Below are 17,549 nucleotides of genomic sequence, written 5' to 3'. Positions count from 1 at the left end.
GCAAAGAGTCAGACACGACTGAGCAGCTTTCACTTTCACTTTCAGAAGGTGACTAAATATATGAGTCTAGAGGCAGGGGAGAATCCAGGTTGAATATACATATTTGGACATCAACATAAAGAAGTTATATGAAATTATTATAGATAAGATCACCAAAAGGAGAGAGAAAAGATCTAAGGATTAAAGCTTGGAGCATTCCAATAGCAAGATATGAAGACGAGGAGGAACCCACACGAAGAAAACCAAGGAAATGTGCTATGAAAGAGTCAAGTGATCAGATACCAAATGTTTCTAATGATCAAATTAGATGAAGACCGAGAGTCCCTTAGACAGCGGTCCCCAAACTTTTTGGCACCAGTGACCGGTTTTGTAGAAGATAGTTTTCCCACAAATCAGGGAGGTGGTAGTTTTAGGATGATTCAGTTTGAGGACCCCTGCCTTAGGACATTAAATGATATGGAGACCATCAGTGACTTTTGGTAAGAACAGTTTGAGTGGAGTCAGGTGAGAGGTAAAAGCCAGATGGGAGTGGAATTAAGAAAGAAACAAGAATGGGAAATAACAATTGACAAAATTTTAAAGGAGATTTGAATGAAAGGAAAGTTATAGAAATGGTACTATGGCTTTTAGCCAAAGCAAGGTCACAACATAGTTTAAAATAAGATCAGAGAAGTAAAGCCTGGAAAAAATTGTAGTGTGTTTCTGTGCTGATGGGAACTGGCTCTTGCCGATGGGCTTACTCTGCATTGGTACTCTGCTATTAACATCCTGTCTTACCAGGAATAACTTTATCTACACAGAAAATAGTTTAATGCTTTATACAGAATAAAAGAATTGGGGATTATTTAATAGTAAAAGAGGGTTTCTCAGGTGGCTCAGTGGGTAAAGAATATGCCTGCAATGCCGGAGACACAGGGGATAAGGGTTGAGTCCCTGGGAAAAATGGCAATCCGCTCCAGTATTCTTGCCTGGAGAATCCCATGGACAAAGGAGCCTGGTGGGCCACAGTGCACAGAGTAGGACACAACTGAGGAGACAGAGCACGCACAATAGTAAAAGAACCCCGTGGACACAATCCAAGTTTCAAATTAAAAAGCAACCCCCTTGGATGAGGAAAGTTGGGTGGATATAGGTCAACAATTCAAAGAACTCTGAAGAAGTAGATGAGGTAAAGATATCAGCCAACAAAGCAGTAATTGTATGTTAATCATACAGAAGTAATAAATATCCGTGTTAGAAATTCATCACCATAGGGATTATACCATAAAAGTCCCTAATTCAGTTATTGCTTCAATATTTAGGAAACATGTTTGCTAAAGTAATCATGTGTTTCAAAAGAAGCTCCTAACACAAGCAAACACAGTAGGCCTAAATTCATGACTACCACAACTGTACAATATATCTCAGATTTCTAATCTTGTAAGGGTGGTGAGAAATTCAGTTTCAGGCATTCCTAGGCTCCCAATCCCATTCAGGTTGGGCTAAATTCCCTGGGTGGGGGCTTACATAGTCCAGATCTTTCAGGGAGACCCTATTAGCTTTACATTCACGGTGAAAGTGTTAGTTAGCCGTGTCTGACTCTTTGTGGCCCCATGGACCACCAGGCTCCTCTGTCCATGGAATTATCCAGGCAAGAATACTGGAGTAGGTAGTCATTCCCTCTCCAGAGGATCGTCCCAACCTAGGGATCAAACCTGGATCTCCTGCGTTGGAAGCAGATCCTTTACCGTCTGAGTCACCAGGGAAGCCCCTAAATTTATGGTGGTCCTTATGATATACTCACGTAGAAAAGTCAACATGGTTGAACCCTTGAAGATGTGTATTCAAGGGCATTTTTGAGGAGGCTAGGCAACGGCACTCCCACTCCAGTACTCTTGCCTGGAAAATCCCATGGACGGAGGAGCCTGGTGGGCTGCAGTCCATAGGGTCGCTAAGAGTTGGGCACGACTGAACAATTTCACTTTCACTTTTCACTTTCATGCATTGGAGAAGGAAATGGCAACCCACTCCAGTATTCTTATCTGGAGAATCCCAGGGACCGAGGAGCCTAGTGGGCTGCCGTCTCTGGGGTCGCACAGAGTCGGACACGACTGAAGCGACTTAGCAGCAGCAGCAGCAGAAGCTCATATAACTAACATTTCTTCCCACTTATATGCATTAAGCTGTTTGTTTTCCTCAGATCAGTCCTCTTTTCTAGGCAGAAAAGTAGCATGGTAGGGAAAGTAGGTGTGGGTCCCTGGAAACATACTCTTTTCTGGTGTTGAACTGACAGTTTCTGCCTCTACTACCCAAACTAAAACACTTCTCCATCTCCCTTATATCAGTTTATGTAAGTTGTACTGCAGAAATAAACTCTTAAGAGACTTATATAAAGGTTTATTTAAACCTTACACAAAGGTTTATTTCTGCTCATATTCATGTCAGCTGCAAACTGGAGATGACTCTAATTCATAACTTCTTCATTAGTGGATTCAGGTTGTTGGAGCTGCCCTTAACTGCCCTCATGGGAAGAAAGCAAGACCATATTATGAAATGATCCTTAGGTTTCTCTTTGGGAGTGGCATATATCAACTCTGCTCAAAATATATCATCCAAAACACATCACATGGCCAAGCTGATGGGCAGGGAAGTAAACTACTCACTGGGAGAAACATGGAAGAACTAGGAACAATAACACCAACTACCAAACTCTAGATCCTGGGGCATTTTAGAGAAACAAAATGTCAAGTTTCTTCCCTGGAGGTAAAGTAGCAATGATAAAATCAAACCAATTAGCATTTTATTTCTTATTAACTCAGTCTACTGTGTTGGCAAGCACATGTGGTTACACAGAGTTGCTAGAGGAAATTTGGGATAGTGGGGGTCTATCAATTCTATAATATTATCAATCAGGCTCTGACCAAGCATTTAATACATATTAATTCATCTAACCCTGAGAAGAAACCCATGAGGCAGATACTATTTTTTACTTTCTCTCCTCATTTGTACAGATAAAGGAATTTAGGCATAAAAATACAGTCACTAAAGAAAAAACAAGTGATAAATTGTGGCTGGAGGATTAGGTGTTTCGCTCCAGGTTCTGAGCTCTTAACTATGTCCTAAAAATATATTGAGAATTAGACCCAGTCACAGTACTTAGGGTGCCCTAGTAAGAGAATCAGTGGCAATTATCCAGGTTCATTTTATATAATATCCTTCTATAAAAGTCTGGAAAAGGATTTTTTTTCCCTCTGTGTTTCCTTTGAAACATAAAGTCTTGCTGTGCCATTTTCAGATTAAAGCCCAATTAAGGGGGAAAAAAAATACTTAAGCTGTTGCTCTTTCAATAGGGAAGTTACAGTCATAATCATGTACTCTTAGGAACCAGTTATCTTTCCAGATGTTCAGCTGTGACCTTTCATTCATCTATAGGGATTCCAAGTCCACAGTCCAGGCCCTGACATGTCTTGCTGTGTGCCAAGAATTACTCACAAAGCTTTAAGGCTGTACATGCAAATCTCACCACAGAAGTTTCTGCCATTTCCCCACTTCCTTCCTGCTTCCCTTCTTCTTCCTACACCTGAAAAGAGTAAGAGAGGTGCCTGGCTAAATGAATGAGTTTATAAAAGCAACACCTCCAGCCCGTGTTGTTACCAGGACTCTACCTCCCTCTGTCTCCTTTCATTGTACTTGGGGGAGGGTACATTATTCAGGATGAAATGCCACACTGCCATTGCTGTGTTTTCCCTTTACTTCACACATATGCAAATATGCAAATCCCAACACAAGCACACAAAGACACGTAAGTATGCATGAAGGTATGTATAAGCATTCCCCCTGACCTCATGTTTTCTAGAAGTTTCACTTGCTGGATGTTAAGGGCCAAGTTGCTGGACCTACTGCTAGGTAGGACTCAAGAAATAGCATTCGAAACACATGGAGATGACTGACAAGTCTAGAATCCCATTTCTTCCTTCTTAAGGAATTTAAAATTTGAATACTTAAACAAAATTGGCCAGTTTTAATTTTCTTTAGAAAATACTTAGCATAAACTAGAAAAATGCTTTCTTCATTCCTCCACACCACAAATCCTAGCAACTTCTACACAGAGACCATCAGGATCTTCTCTTTTCGTTAAGCACTCCAAATTCTATCATTAGGAAATACAGTATTCTGTAATTAAAATATCCTACAACAAAAGGATTGTAAAGAATTGTTTCAGCTCCATATGGAAAAACAAAACAAAACAAAACTGAATACCCAACTGTCAACTGTAAATGTTCAAAAGCTTAAATGTGAGTGGCGAAACTTTAAGCTTTTAGGAAGAAAAACAAAAGTATATCCCAATGACCTGGGAGGTAGATAATCTGACTGCTTCAGAAACAAAAAGCACAAACTATCGAGGAAAAGACTGCTCAGCTTGACTTATTAAAATTAAGAACATTCCTCACTGAATGATTCCATTAAGGAAGCCAAAAGATAAGTCCCAAATTGGGGAACATATTTGCAATATCCAGAACTGAAAAAGGATTAACATACAAAGTAAACAAAGAAGAGAACTTACTTCGATAAATTCACCGTGGGAGCCCTCTGTGCACCAGTGACACGAGGGCCTAAGTCACAGGATGAGAAAGAAGTGAAGGGTGGAAAAGGATTCTAGCAAGAAGAGAGAATTCAAAGAGCACTGTGGCTGGAAAACACAGGAGAGAGGCTGGAAGAGGTAGGCCAAGATTAGAACCAGCAGGACAGTAGAAAAAAGACACCAATTGAGGGTTTAATTGAGCGCACCTCGCGGCTAGGTGAAACACGCATGCGTGGCTTAGATGACAGTGGTGGGGATTGGGGAATGCCTGTAGGCTAGTGGAGGAGCTCTTATAGGCTCTCAGAGAGGCAGCTACAGGGTCTTGGTTAGAAGCGTGAACTCTGGAGCCAGATCACCTGGGTTCCTATCCTGGAACCGTGCCTTATAAACTCTGATCCTGAGCAAATTGCTTAGTTGTCTTTGTCTCAGTCTCCCAATATATGAAATGGGTAACAGTGCCTGTTGTGTGCTCTGTGCTTAGTCGTGTCCAACTCTTTGTGAACCCATTGGCTGAAGCCTACCTGGCTCCTCTGTCCATGGAATTCTCCAGGCAAGAACACTGGAGTGGTTTGCCATTTCCTCCTCCATGGAATCTTCCCCACTCAAGGACTGAACCTGCCTCTCTGGCATCTCCAGCATTGGCAGGCAGATTCTTTACCACTAGCACCACCTGGGAAGTCCAATAGTGCCCATTAGGTGTTCTTAATCTTTTCTATGCCTTGAACCCCTAGCAGTCTGATTAAGCCTATGGATCCCTTCTCAAAAAAAAAAAAATAAATAAATAAATTTTTTTAACACATAAAATACAACAGGATTCCAAAAGATGTGATACATTTTTCAATAGTTATATTTTAAAAGATATAGTTGTTATATGTACTTGTATATATATTATTAGAAAATAAGAACTATTAAGTGGTGTGCTGTGCTCTGCTTAGTCACTCAGTCGTGTCCGACTCTTGCGACTCCATAGACTGTAGCCTGCCAGGCTCCTCTGTCCATGGGATTCTCCAGGCAAGAATACTGGAGTGGGTTGCCATTTCCTTCTCCATTAAGTGGTGTAATAACTATCATAGTTTTGAAGTTGTAATGAGTGTAAATATTTCAAGACATCTATAACAATTATTATAATGTGACACAAAAAATAATTTTTACAGGTCATAAAATGACAGGTATTGCCAATTCTACTGTGTGGTTTGTTACCTACACTCTCAATTGAAGGATGTATTAAATTTCAGTTAAAGGTTACTGAAATTAAAATATATATACATCTTTAGATATCTATCTATATCTGTGTCTATCTAGATCTATCTACGGCCAAGTTGAATTCTCTGAATTCTAACCACTAACTCTTTGGTCCCCCCATGATTTCTAGGATAAAAAGTCCTTGTCTTACTCTGTCCTGGCTGTCTAACAGAATTCCTTATACTGGGTCCCCATAAACAACAGAAATATATTTTTTAAAAGAGTTTCAAGTTTTCCAAAAGTAGAATGAAGGATCATAAGCTCTCTGCTGGGATAAAATGTATTTCTTGATTTGCTTATAGTTCTTTATTTCATAAACATGAAAAAGTTCCTCTGCTGCTGCTGCTGCTAAGTCACTTCAGTCATGTCTCACCCTCTGTGACCCCACAGAGGGCAGCCCACCAGTCTCCCCCATCCCTGGGATTCTCCAGGCAAGAACACTGGAGTGGGTTGCCATTTCCTTCTCCAAAAGTTCCTCTAATCTGTGATAAAAGCAAATAATGACACTGATAGTAACCGAATGCATCAAAGCTTCTCTCCTCAAAGTCTGTCCTTTCAGAAACACTGGATTCTTTCAAGCTGTCAATTGGTGTTTTGGGTTGGTTTCTTAGGAGCACCAGTAAGGGGTGGGGATGGAGAAGGAAATGGCAACCCACTCCAGTGTTCTTGCCTGGAGAATCCCATGGATGGGCGAGCCTGGTGGGGTGCCATCTGCGGGGTCACAGAGAGTCGGACACGACTAAAGTGACTTAGCAACAGCAGCAGCAGCAAGCAGTGGGGAAATGAGATTAGAAAAGATTGAAAGTCAAGAAATTCAAGTGTTATAAAGCAGGCGGGCAACTGGAGCTTGGTCCCACTGGGGCACTCTGAGAGATACTAGAGAACATGGTTTCCACTCAGAAGCTATTTCACCCAGGGAGCAAGAAGACTATGGTTCTCATTCATCAGTGATTAAGGGCTGCTCCCAAGGGCTTTAAATCCCTAGCACTTCCAGCTTTCCTCTCACCTATGGATCAAGAGAAAGCACTTAGCTGCTTGTAGTTTTGGGCCCATACTAGAATTTTTGTGTTTTGAGGGGACATGGGCAGGGCATCAATAATGTCACTGCAATTAGTGAAACATTATAAATAGACATCTGGTTAAATCATTTTGAAGTATATAAAAATGACAGCTAGGTTGCTTAGCTGCACATCTTTTCATGTCCTTTTAAGTATTTATATAGTAAATCTAAAAAAGATTCAACTAGTCCAATAGACTTTACTCAAGAATTATTATTTTCACAAGTAACGACTTTTCCCTCTTGTCACTATCTGTTCTTTATACCTAAACATAAAACATGATTTAAAGTGAAAAGAAAGCCACACTCACATATTTGAAGATTGAAATTCTCACCTCTCAAAAGAAGAAATCATAATGGAAATTTGAAATTTTAGAAGTAAGTAACAATGAAAACACTGCATATTAATATTCATGGAATGTAGCAATATGTAGGAAATTTATAGCATATAATAAACATATGTATACTTGAAAACATAAATTTTGAAAACTGAAAAATAAGATAAGGCTCCAACTCCAAAATAAGTTGAAAAAATAATACAATGGTTATTTTTCTTCCTTGTATTGTATATGAATTATGAAATAGTCACATCCCAGGAAAACTGATGTGATAATTCTGATGCTTAGTGTATCCTAGCTGTTGCCCACATGGTCTTTGCCCTTAGGCCATGTTCAACTGAAGGTATTAAGCATTACTCACTATAATAACATTTGCTTAGTATTTGGCTGGTTTATGTTTTCCATCCTTTTGTTTTTTCTTTTTGTCATCTTACATTTTTAGATGACTTCTCTAAATAGAATAAAGCAGTACTTGTTTAAAAAGCAAGCTGAGACTCCATCTTTGAATTGGTGAGTTTAGCCCATTGGCATTTACTGTGATTAATGGTATACTTGAATTTATTTCTTCCATATTACTTTGTATTTTCTTTGAATGATGTTTTTTCTTAGGTTTCTTTACCTGTTTTCTCTTGGTTTGAGTTTTCCTCTTTTCCATCTATACCTGCTCATTGAGGGGTTAGAAAGCTTGTAAATGTTTATGAATTTTGTTAGTTTTTCTCGGAAATGTGTGGTCTTTCTGGGAAAAGCACTAGCTAGATTGTGTCCACAAAGCTTTACCAAAGACAAACTTCTTTTGATCTGTCATTGCTATGATGGCAGTTCTGCATGGATGAAAGTAGGAAACAATTTAAAGATACAGATGTCAACCACAGAAGGTTATGAAACTATAAAAGTAATATTTAGAAACAATGAGAATAATATCTGATGATTAGTTATTTTGAGTAGAGGTAAATGGACTTGTTGAAAAAACATTAATGACTTTTTCTTGGATTTCTGCATTTTTAATTTATTGCCTTACAATAGATAACTCTACAGTTGATTTGAATATTGGCATAGAAGACAGAGTCTGTCAAAACTTTGGCCAAATAAATTCTTTGAGATTTGCATGCATTCCACCTGAAAAGATGTGTCTTTTGCTTGTTCTACAAATGGCATCGATCATTGAATATTGTATTCTATTGAACATTGCCAACAACCATTTTCTTTTCTTTCCTTCTGAACTCCTATTAGATAATGTTTAATCTTCTCACAATATCTTCAGTGGTGCTTAGACTCTCCTTTTATTTGTCTCATTTCTTCAGATCTCTGAGCTACTGTCTGGAAAATTGCTCAGATTTCTCTTTAATCATACCAGTTCTCTCTGCCACCAGGTCTGATCTGCTAATTAGCTTATAGATTGAGGTTTTAATTTAAATTGCTATATTTTCATTTTTATAAATTCAAGTTTTATTTTTCTTTTCTTGACATCTGCCTATTATTTCTTTCAGTGTCATGTTATTTTCCAGTGGGTTCTGTTTCTGACATTATTTCAGATATGTGTTTTATACATATATGCATGTATACATGAGTGTGTGTGTATATATATATATGTATATATGTATGTATATGGGGCTTCCCAGGTGGCTCAGTGGTAAAGAATCTGCCTGACAATACAGGAGACGCATGTTCAATCCCTGAGTTGGGAAGATTCCCCGGAGAAGGAAATGGCAACCCACTCCAGTATTCTTGGCTAGGAAATCCTATGGACAGAGGAGCTGGGCAGGCTACAGTCCATGAGATCACAAAGAGTTGGACACAACTTAGCAACTAAACAACAACAACAACAACGTGTGTGTGTAAAAAATATTGTTCGATTATCCCATTTGGGGAGCCATTAAACTGCTATTTGTTGTGCTTGATAACTGACACAAGTGGAGTTTTTCAAATATGTTTTGTAATTTTGAATGAGAATTAAATTTCAACAAGGTTCCTTTTCCAAATACAAATCCTTTGTCTTTGCTTGTAGCTATATGTTTCTTATGTGTGTGATATGTGCATGAGCATACATGTGTATGTATGATTTCCTGCTAAGTGCCTCAAGGATATCACTTTGAAAATAATTCATCCAGCTCTCCAAGTAGTTGTTACATGAGAGTTTCTGAATAGTTTAGTTTGCCAAGTTACCAGAATTAGAAGTCAAATTAGACTATTGTCTGCATTTTTCAGTTCAACTCCCTTAGTATCAACAGTCTGTATTTCATGACAGGCATCACTTGGAGCCCTTCAATTCTTTTTCTTGGCCAGTAAAAATAGTTGGTTATAACACAGTGGTTTAAAAAAAAACAAGCTGTGGAGTTAGATTGTCCCAAGTTGGACTTATTCTTTTGTTCAATAGCTTGATAATTTTGGCTGGGTTACTTAATCTCCCTGATCCTTGGCCTCTTTGTGTGAAGCAAAAAGAAGGACAAAAGATATACCTGTTTGAACAGTAAAAATAATATGTATGTAAAGCACTTAGCATAAAGCTTGGCACATAGTATAAATTAAAGAAATGTTAGTTCTCCTTCTCAACCAGAGATGACTTTGTGAGCTATCTTAAGCATCTGTAAAGTGATGAGTCATCTTTGTTGCATTATGAGCTAGAGTATATTTCAATTCAATTCAATTCAGCTAAAACTGATTGAGTAGCTATTCTATATCATATATCATGCAAAGTTCCAATTCAGGGTTTTCTACTGACTGGCAGTTATGCCACCTCCTATGGCCAGAATTTCCTTACAGTAAAGATGATCTTTCAGGCATGATTTGAATCATTTTCTGATTCAATGTATTATCACAAAAGTGTAATATTCACATTCTACTTAGAATGGTCACAACTATTTCATAAATAGATTTAGGAAGACATAAAAAGCCATGCCTTTTCTTTTTGGGTGAGTTCCAAAGACTCAGCTTTGGATAGAATTGGTGTTGAGAACACAGAGGAAGGCTGGGGAGCAACTATGCAATTGAGCAATAGCAGAGCGTCCAGTGCAATCTGACAGGGACATTTCACAAATCCATTCAATGATTCTCATCCATCCTTTATCTCCAGGGAGGTGTACTTCTTGTCTGTTTTTCCTTTTCAAGAAGGTATCACTCAGATTTTTATAAAAAGAATGAGATACATTTGAATCGTCATGACTGAACGCGCTTGGATCAACTGGCACTTCACTGTAACGGGAGTTAATTCAAAATAGACATTCATCACCTTTATCACTTTGCTCAAGAGAATTGCAAAGCTACAAAATGTGCTGGCAAAGTCCTGACCCAAAGAAACAACTGTTCTGCCTCCACTGAATTATTTGCTGATGTTTTATGTATGGAACACAGACGTATAATTCTACTTTCAATATCTCTCAGACTGAAATATGTATTATTTGATTTTAATATAGCAAACTTAATCTATAGGCTTCTGACAAGAGGACAACCCTCCCCGTCCCCCACTGGGCAGAGTTGTCTTTGGTTTCTTTGAACCATTTGTGTTATTTTTATACTTGTATGTCTGCACAGCAGACTAATATTTGCTTTCATTCTACTCCCCCCAAATTTTAATTGTTTTTTTTTAAGTCTTTCAAGGGAGGAAGTAATAATAATACAGATAATCAAAACATGAAACAAAGTTCAATTTCACTATCATTCTTCAAGACTGCTTCCTATGTAATGTGTACCAAGAGGGACTAATTCCATAGGTAAACTCAGAAACTATATTGTATATTAGACACATCAAAACAACATTAGTTTGCAAATCACTCCAGAACCTTAATACAGAACACAGACCTTTCAGTGACTTCTTAGAAGAGTATGATTTTTGTCTATTCAGATTAAAATATTTCCCTAGTTAGTTGTCAGAGAGAATTAATTTATAATGAGTATTATATAAAGAAAGGTAAATACTTCCTTAGAGAAGACTATTTCATGTATTTGTAACCAGAGCTCAACAATTCAAGGTCTTTGCTAGTACATCAGATTTATAATAAAAGGCAAATGACAGTCTTCAGGTTCCTAGTATTTTTCAGCTATGACTAGAAACATATTTCTGTGCAGGACTCTTTTAACTCTGCTAGCACTTGTGTTCCTTTCTAAATCAGGGCTACACACAAATTGCATTTTTCTGTGTGAGTTTTCTGTACTGTATTTAGCAGTGACCAAACTAAACTAGTACAAATCCTCAGTCAGCTACATGAATGAATCAAAATAGGCAGGTTTGCCATCAACCCTAGGGTCACATGTCCCATTCCAAATTTCTGTTCACCTACTGGTGGGCTGCCGTCTATGGGGTCACACAGAGTTGGACACGACTGAAGTGACTTAGCAGCAGCAGCAGCAAGGGTGTGTATATGTGTTGGGGTGAGAAGACAGGAAACGGAAGTATTTCAGGCAGGTATAATGACAAATACAAAGTTTTGGATGCAAAGGAACTAATGGTGTATTTTAAAAACTGAAAGACTTTTAACTAGAGTAAGGCAAAACACAATTTGTTAAAGGGGTAAAGCAACGCTGGGGAGAAATAAATTTGTGCTAGTCTCTGGAGAGATTATGTATCTCTAATTTTAGCAAATGGCTATTTACTTCTGCTGAGGATTGAAGGATATCTATTCTCAGTTACCTTTTTGTGATCATTTCCTCTGGGGATTATGGAGTATTCATTTTCCAGAAAAGCTGATGAGAACCTGTAATGTTTCCTCTATCCTATCTGCTGCTCCAGTGTACCCTGGCTGGGGCTTCCCTCCATCTGAAAGCCAGCAGTATCACTCCATCCATGATGAACAGTGCAGAGACACCCATTTTCCATGGATTCCAAAATGTAAGCCTTAGGGCCTAGCATCCCAGCATGTATGTATATCTGAGGTCCTGCTATCTACTATGGCCAAAAATATAAGCAGAGTCCTGGTCCCACCACTCATGATTTTCCAGCAAGAGTACTGGAGTGGGGTGCCATTGCCTTCTCCCATGAAACCCACAACTCACCTGTATTCCTGGTTTCACAGGAACAAAGAATTGGTTCTCCCTCTAGGACTGGGTCACATGACTTTTCTTATCAAAGTATCTTTTTCTATCCTTCTTAGGCCTTCTAAACAAAGGCATTCATTAGTGATACTATGGAAAAACAAAGGAATTATTAATCCTCACTATTCCATTGGGGCTTCCCCAATGGCTCAGCAGGTAAAGAATCCACCTGCAGTGCAGAAGACACAGGAGATGCAGGTTTGATCCCTGGGTCAGGAAGAGCGCCTGGAAGAGGGAAATGTCAACCAACCCATTCCAGTATTCTTCCTGAAAAATCTCATGGACAGAGGAGTCTGGAAGGCTACAGTCTAAAGGCTCACAAAGAGTCAGACATGATGGAGAGACTAAGCACAAGCACATTACTAGGACAAGGAGTCCAGGAGACAGAGGCTTGGTTGTCCTTCCAGGATACAAGTGGAAAAAATGTTTAGTTTTTCATTCTTTGAGCCTCCTACAGTAGACTTAACATAAGACAATAAAGTGATATCTAAATGAATTTTCGTGCTACATAAACCAGTTAAGGAGTTTGAACTTTATCTCTAGGGCTATTCTCAATAGTTTATTGTCAAATGAAATGAGAGGAAGGAGCAAAAATCTTGACACTAGACCATCCTTTCCAGGGTCATAAATAAGGGCTTGCAGAAAACTCCATTTGGAAGGTAAAGGATGGTCCAGAGAAATGACAAATGGAAACCAGAGCAAGAAGCCTACATCAGGACCCAAAGGAGAAGCAGGATCCAACAGAGGAGGATGGAGCACAGAAAGAAGGGATAAGAGGAAAGGCAGCAAAAGGGCATGCAGACAAGAAGCAGGGAAGAACAAGGAGAGTTCCAGCCCTTTAAACTGTTGAAGATACTAGACAAGTTATTTAGGAATAGGCAGGCATTACCTTTTTAACCCAGGTTAGGAAAGACAGAATCACGCCACTGTAGTGCTCTACCCCAAGAGCTGGCAGCTCTTTCTGTACTTTCTGCTTCAATCCAAGGATGTTCCTCAGCTCCAGGAGAGACGCTGAACCTGCCTATGTCAAGTGGGGATAATAAGCTTACACCATAGAGTATTCATTAAAAATAAGAAATAAGGCACGAAAGCAATCTAAATGTCCACTGACTGGTGAATGGATAAAGAAGATGTGGTACATAAATACAATGGAATATTACTCAGTTGTAAAAAAGAATGAAATAATGCCGTTTGCAGTAACAAGGATGGATCTAGAGATTATCATACCAAGTGATAAAAGGCAGAAAGAGAAAGACAAATACCATATGACATCACTTAGGTGTGGAATCTAAAATATGATACAAATGAGCTTATATACAAAACAAAAACAACTAGCAAACATAGAAAACAAACTTACAGTTATCAAAGGGGAAAAGGGGCAGGAGATAAACTAGGAGTTTGCGATTAGCATATACATACTACTCTTCATAAAACAGGTAACAACAAGGTCTTACTGTAGAGCACAGGGAGCTACATTCAGTGTTTTATAATAAACTATAATGGAAAAGAATATGAAAAAGAATATATAGATGTATAACTGAATCAGAAACTGACACAACATTGTAAATCAACTATACTTCAACAAAAAAGAGACACTGTGTCTAAAACGCCTAGTAGGCATTTAATAAATGAAAGATACTCTTACTTTGCTATCTCAGCAACTCTCAAAACCCTGAATAAATATATACACAACCACTCCAATTGCCACATAAAGCACAATTGCCTTTTTCTTGTTTTCTTTGTTGTTTTACTAATATTCTTTTCACTTAAATAGATTGGTCTGTAACACATTTCTTCATGTTAAATACACATTCTACCATCTTCCACTATGAAGGGTAGGTGTTTCCATACTCCAAGGTAAGGTGTAAGAAAAATTTGCATCCAGATGAAACGAGAGCATCCAGCTCCACATTCCTCACTGGCATGATAAATGATTTTGGGATTTTAAACTTTTCCATGAATGAGTCATTAGTATACTTAAAAACCGAGTGAACTGAATTTACTTCCCTTGACACTCAGTTCAGCAATCTCCTGTGTACTTTCTTTTGACCGTTTGTGTTTTTCAGGGAATAAGAGTTTTCTTCTTTGAGATAATCCCAGTGGAATTAACCAATGAATCACAGAACCAAATTAGGGGAGGGGTGTGTTTCCAATACCTGCCTCTTTGTGGGTGTCACATGATCTCAATGTGTGTGTGGGCACAAAGTGGTGTCCCAGTGAGCTTCCAGGGGACTCTGGCCCTTTTAAAAGGCAACTGAACTTTTCTTGCCTTTGTCAATTGCATATTGAAAAAGAAGTATTTACTTGGAAGTCCTTCATGCGATCAGTAAATGAATGTTAGTTATAGACCCAGAAGTCCTTACAGGAACAATCAGTGACACCACCCCTGACCAGCCTTCTGTAGGTACCCATGGACATTTTCACCTCTTTCTCAGCACTCTCAAAGTTGCAACTTTTTTTAATAAAAAAAATTTTGTTTTCATTTTTTTCTGTGAAACATACCATATAAAAAGAATATACGATAAAAATACATTTGAAAGGCTAATAATAAGGTGAACATCCATGAAGTTCACCACTCCGGATGAAGCAAAAGAGCATCGTCATGATCACTAGAGTCTCCTGTGTGTCCCCTTCTGAATGGATTTTCCTCCCTGTCCCTAACAGATGTGGTCATTGCCTTCAATTTATTATTAATCATCCTTGCTTTATTCTTTCAAACAGTTGTATAAGGTTCTATAGGGAGAAGAAACAACTTAAATTTTAAACAATTTTTTAAAATTTTAAGAATTAAAAAAAATTTGTTTATTTTTGACTGCGCTGGGTCTTTGTGGTTGTGTGCAGGCTTTTCTCTAGTTGTGGCAAGCAGGGGTTACTCTCTAGTTGAGGTGTGTGGGCTTCTCATTGCAGTGGCTTCTCTTGTTGTAAAGCACAGGCTCTAGGGTGAGCAGGCTTCAGCAGCTGTGACACGTGGGCTCAGTGGTTGTCGCTCCTGGGCTCTAGAGCACAGGCTCAATAATTGTGGCGCATGAGTTCTGTTGCTCCACAGCATGTAGGATCTTTCTAGATCAGGGATGGAACCTGTGTCTCCTGCATTGGCAGACAGATTCCTCACCACTGAGCCAGCAGGGAAGCCTGGGAAAATTATTTATTATAATGAAATGGCTCATGTGATTATGGACACTGGCAAGTCACACGATCCACAGGCTGAGTCAGCGACCTGGAGACCCAGGAGAGGCTTGGTGGAGTTTTAGCCCAAGGCTGAAGGCCAGTGGTGTAGTTCCTGCCTAAAGGCCAGTAGGTTTGAGACCCAGTGTTCCAGTTTGGGTCTAAAGGCAGGATAAAAGCAAATATCCCAGTTCAAACATCATCACACAGATAGAATTTCCTCTTACTAGAGAGAGAGTCAGAGAAGGCAATGGCACCCCACTCCAGTACTCTTGCCTGGAAAATCCCATGGATGGAGGAGCCTGGAAGGCTGCAGTCCATGGGGTCACTGAGGGTCGGACACAACTGAGCAACTTCACTTTCACTTTTCACTTTCATGCATTGGAGAAGGAGATGGCAACCCACTCCAGTGTTCTTGCCTGGAGAATCCCAGGGATGGGGGAGCCTGGTGGGCTGCTCTCTATGGGGTCACAGAGAGTTGGACACAACCGAAGTGACTTAGCAGCAGAGAGAGAGTTGGGGCTTCCTAGGTGGTGTTAGTGGTAAAGAACCCACCTGCTAAAGCCAGAGAGAGGCAAGTTCAATCCCTGGGTTGGGAAGATCCCCTGGAGGAGGGCAAGGCAACCCACTCCAGTATTCTTGCCTGGAGGATCCCATGGACAGATAAGCCTGGAAGGCTACAGTTCATAGGGTTGCAAAGAGCTGGACACAACTAAAGTGACAGCATGCATGCTGAGGAAGAGTTAGTCTTTTTTGTTCTACTCAGGCCTTCAACTGATTAGATGAGGTCCACACACATTAGGAAGAGAAATCTGCTTTACTGATTCAAAGTTTAATCTCATCCAAGAACACCCTCACTGAGACATCCAGAATAATATTTGAACAAAAATCTGGGCATCCTGTGGCCCAGTCATATTGACACATAAAATCAGCCATCATAATGAATATGAACTTCCCTGGTGGCTCAGACGGTAAAGCGTCTGCCTACAATGCAGGAGACCCACGTCCAATCCCTGGGTTGGGAAAATCGACTGGAGAAGGAAATGGCAACCCACTACAGTATTCTTGCCTGGAAAATCCCATGGATGGAGGAGCCTGACAGGCTACAGTCCATGGGGTTGCAAAGAGTCGAATATACCACCTATGAATGTATACCTAAACAATAAGTCTCTGATTTTGTATCATTTAAAACTTTACATAATTGGAATCATTCTGCCTGCATTTTTCTGTGATTTATTTCATTAAACATCATGTTTGTGATGGTTGACTCATGCTTATTTCTGTTTTTTTTTTCCTCCACTACTTTATATTCTACTGTCTGACAAATAACATTTATCCTTTCTGTTCTTGATGGATATTTGAATTGTTTCAGATTTTTTTTTTTTAAATAATTCTAAAAGTAGCTTCTAGGACTATGCTTATGCATGTTTCCTTTGGCTTTTTTGGTTGTGCTTTCAAATCTACTCTGTGCCTCTAGTAGTTAAGCTATATGCCAGTGGTGAAGATATATTAATAGCACAGGCCCAAGAAGTCTGTGACTTAAGGGAGAAGTATATTTTTCTCCCAAAGCAGTCTGAGCATAAGCAATTCTGGGCTGTTATGATAATTATTATGCCTATCCACCATGCCAATGTATACTTCTCACTACACATAATGCAACCTTTCCTCCCTAGATAACAATCTGTCCCTGTAATCCCCTGCAGAAGTGCAGAATTGCTGGGAGAGGCCCTAGTCACTCCATCAGGCCTGCCTCTGTAGGACCCAGCCACTTACGATGAAGGCTGTTTATATGCTCACCCTTGTCTGCCTCCTACATAGTTGTGGAGTATGAATAGAATACTGGCAATAAAAACTCCTCATGAAAAAAGGGGACTTTAGCAACACCCAGGAATCATTCCTTCACAGGAAAATTTTAATGCTACTGGCATGTGAAGATTTGCTGTCCTGACAGTGGGGGAAAACTCTTGCTTAGCCCATGTTGCAGTGTCATTTCAGATCTGGCAGGAATCCCTTTGTCCTCTGGATTTGCCATTAGAAGGAGTTTTCCTGCCCCTTACCTGTCCTGTGGCACATTGAAGAGGCTGTGAGAAGGTGCACCTCTTTTGTGAGGCAATGATATTCACATTACAGGCATTTCCAGCCTCTCCAGACTTGGGGGCTT

The sequence above is a fragment of the Capricornis sumatraensis genome, chromosome 6, assembly GCF_032405125.1.
Source record: "Capricornis sumatraensis isolate serow.1 chromosome 6, serow.2, whole genome shotgun sequence".
Classification (NCBI taxonomy): Eukaryota; Metazoa; Chordata; class Mammalia; order Artiodactyla; family Bovidae; genus Capricornis; species Capricornis sumatraensis.
Note: the sequence above shows the minus strand (reverse complement) of the source record.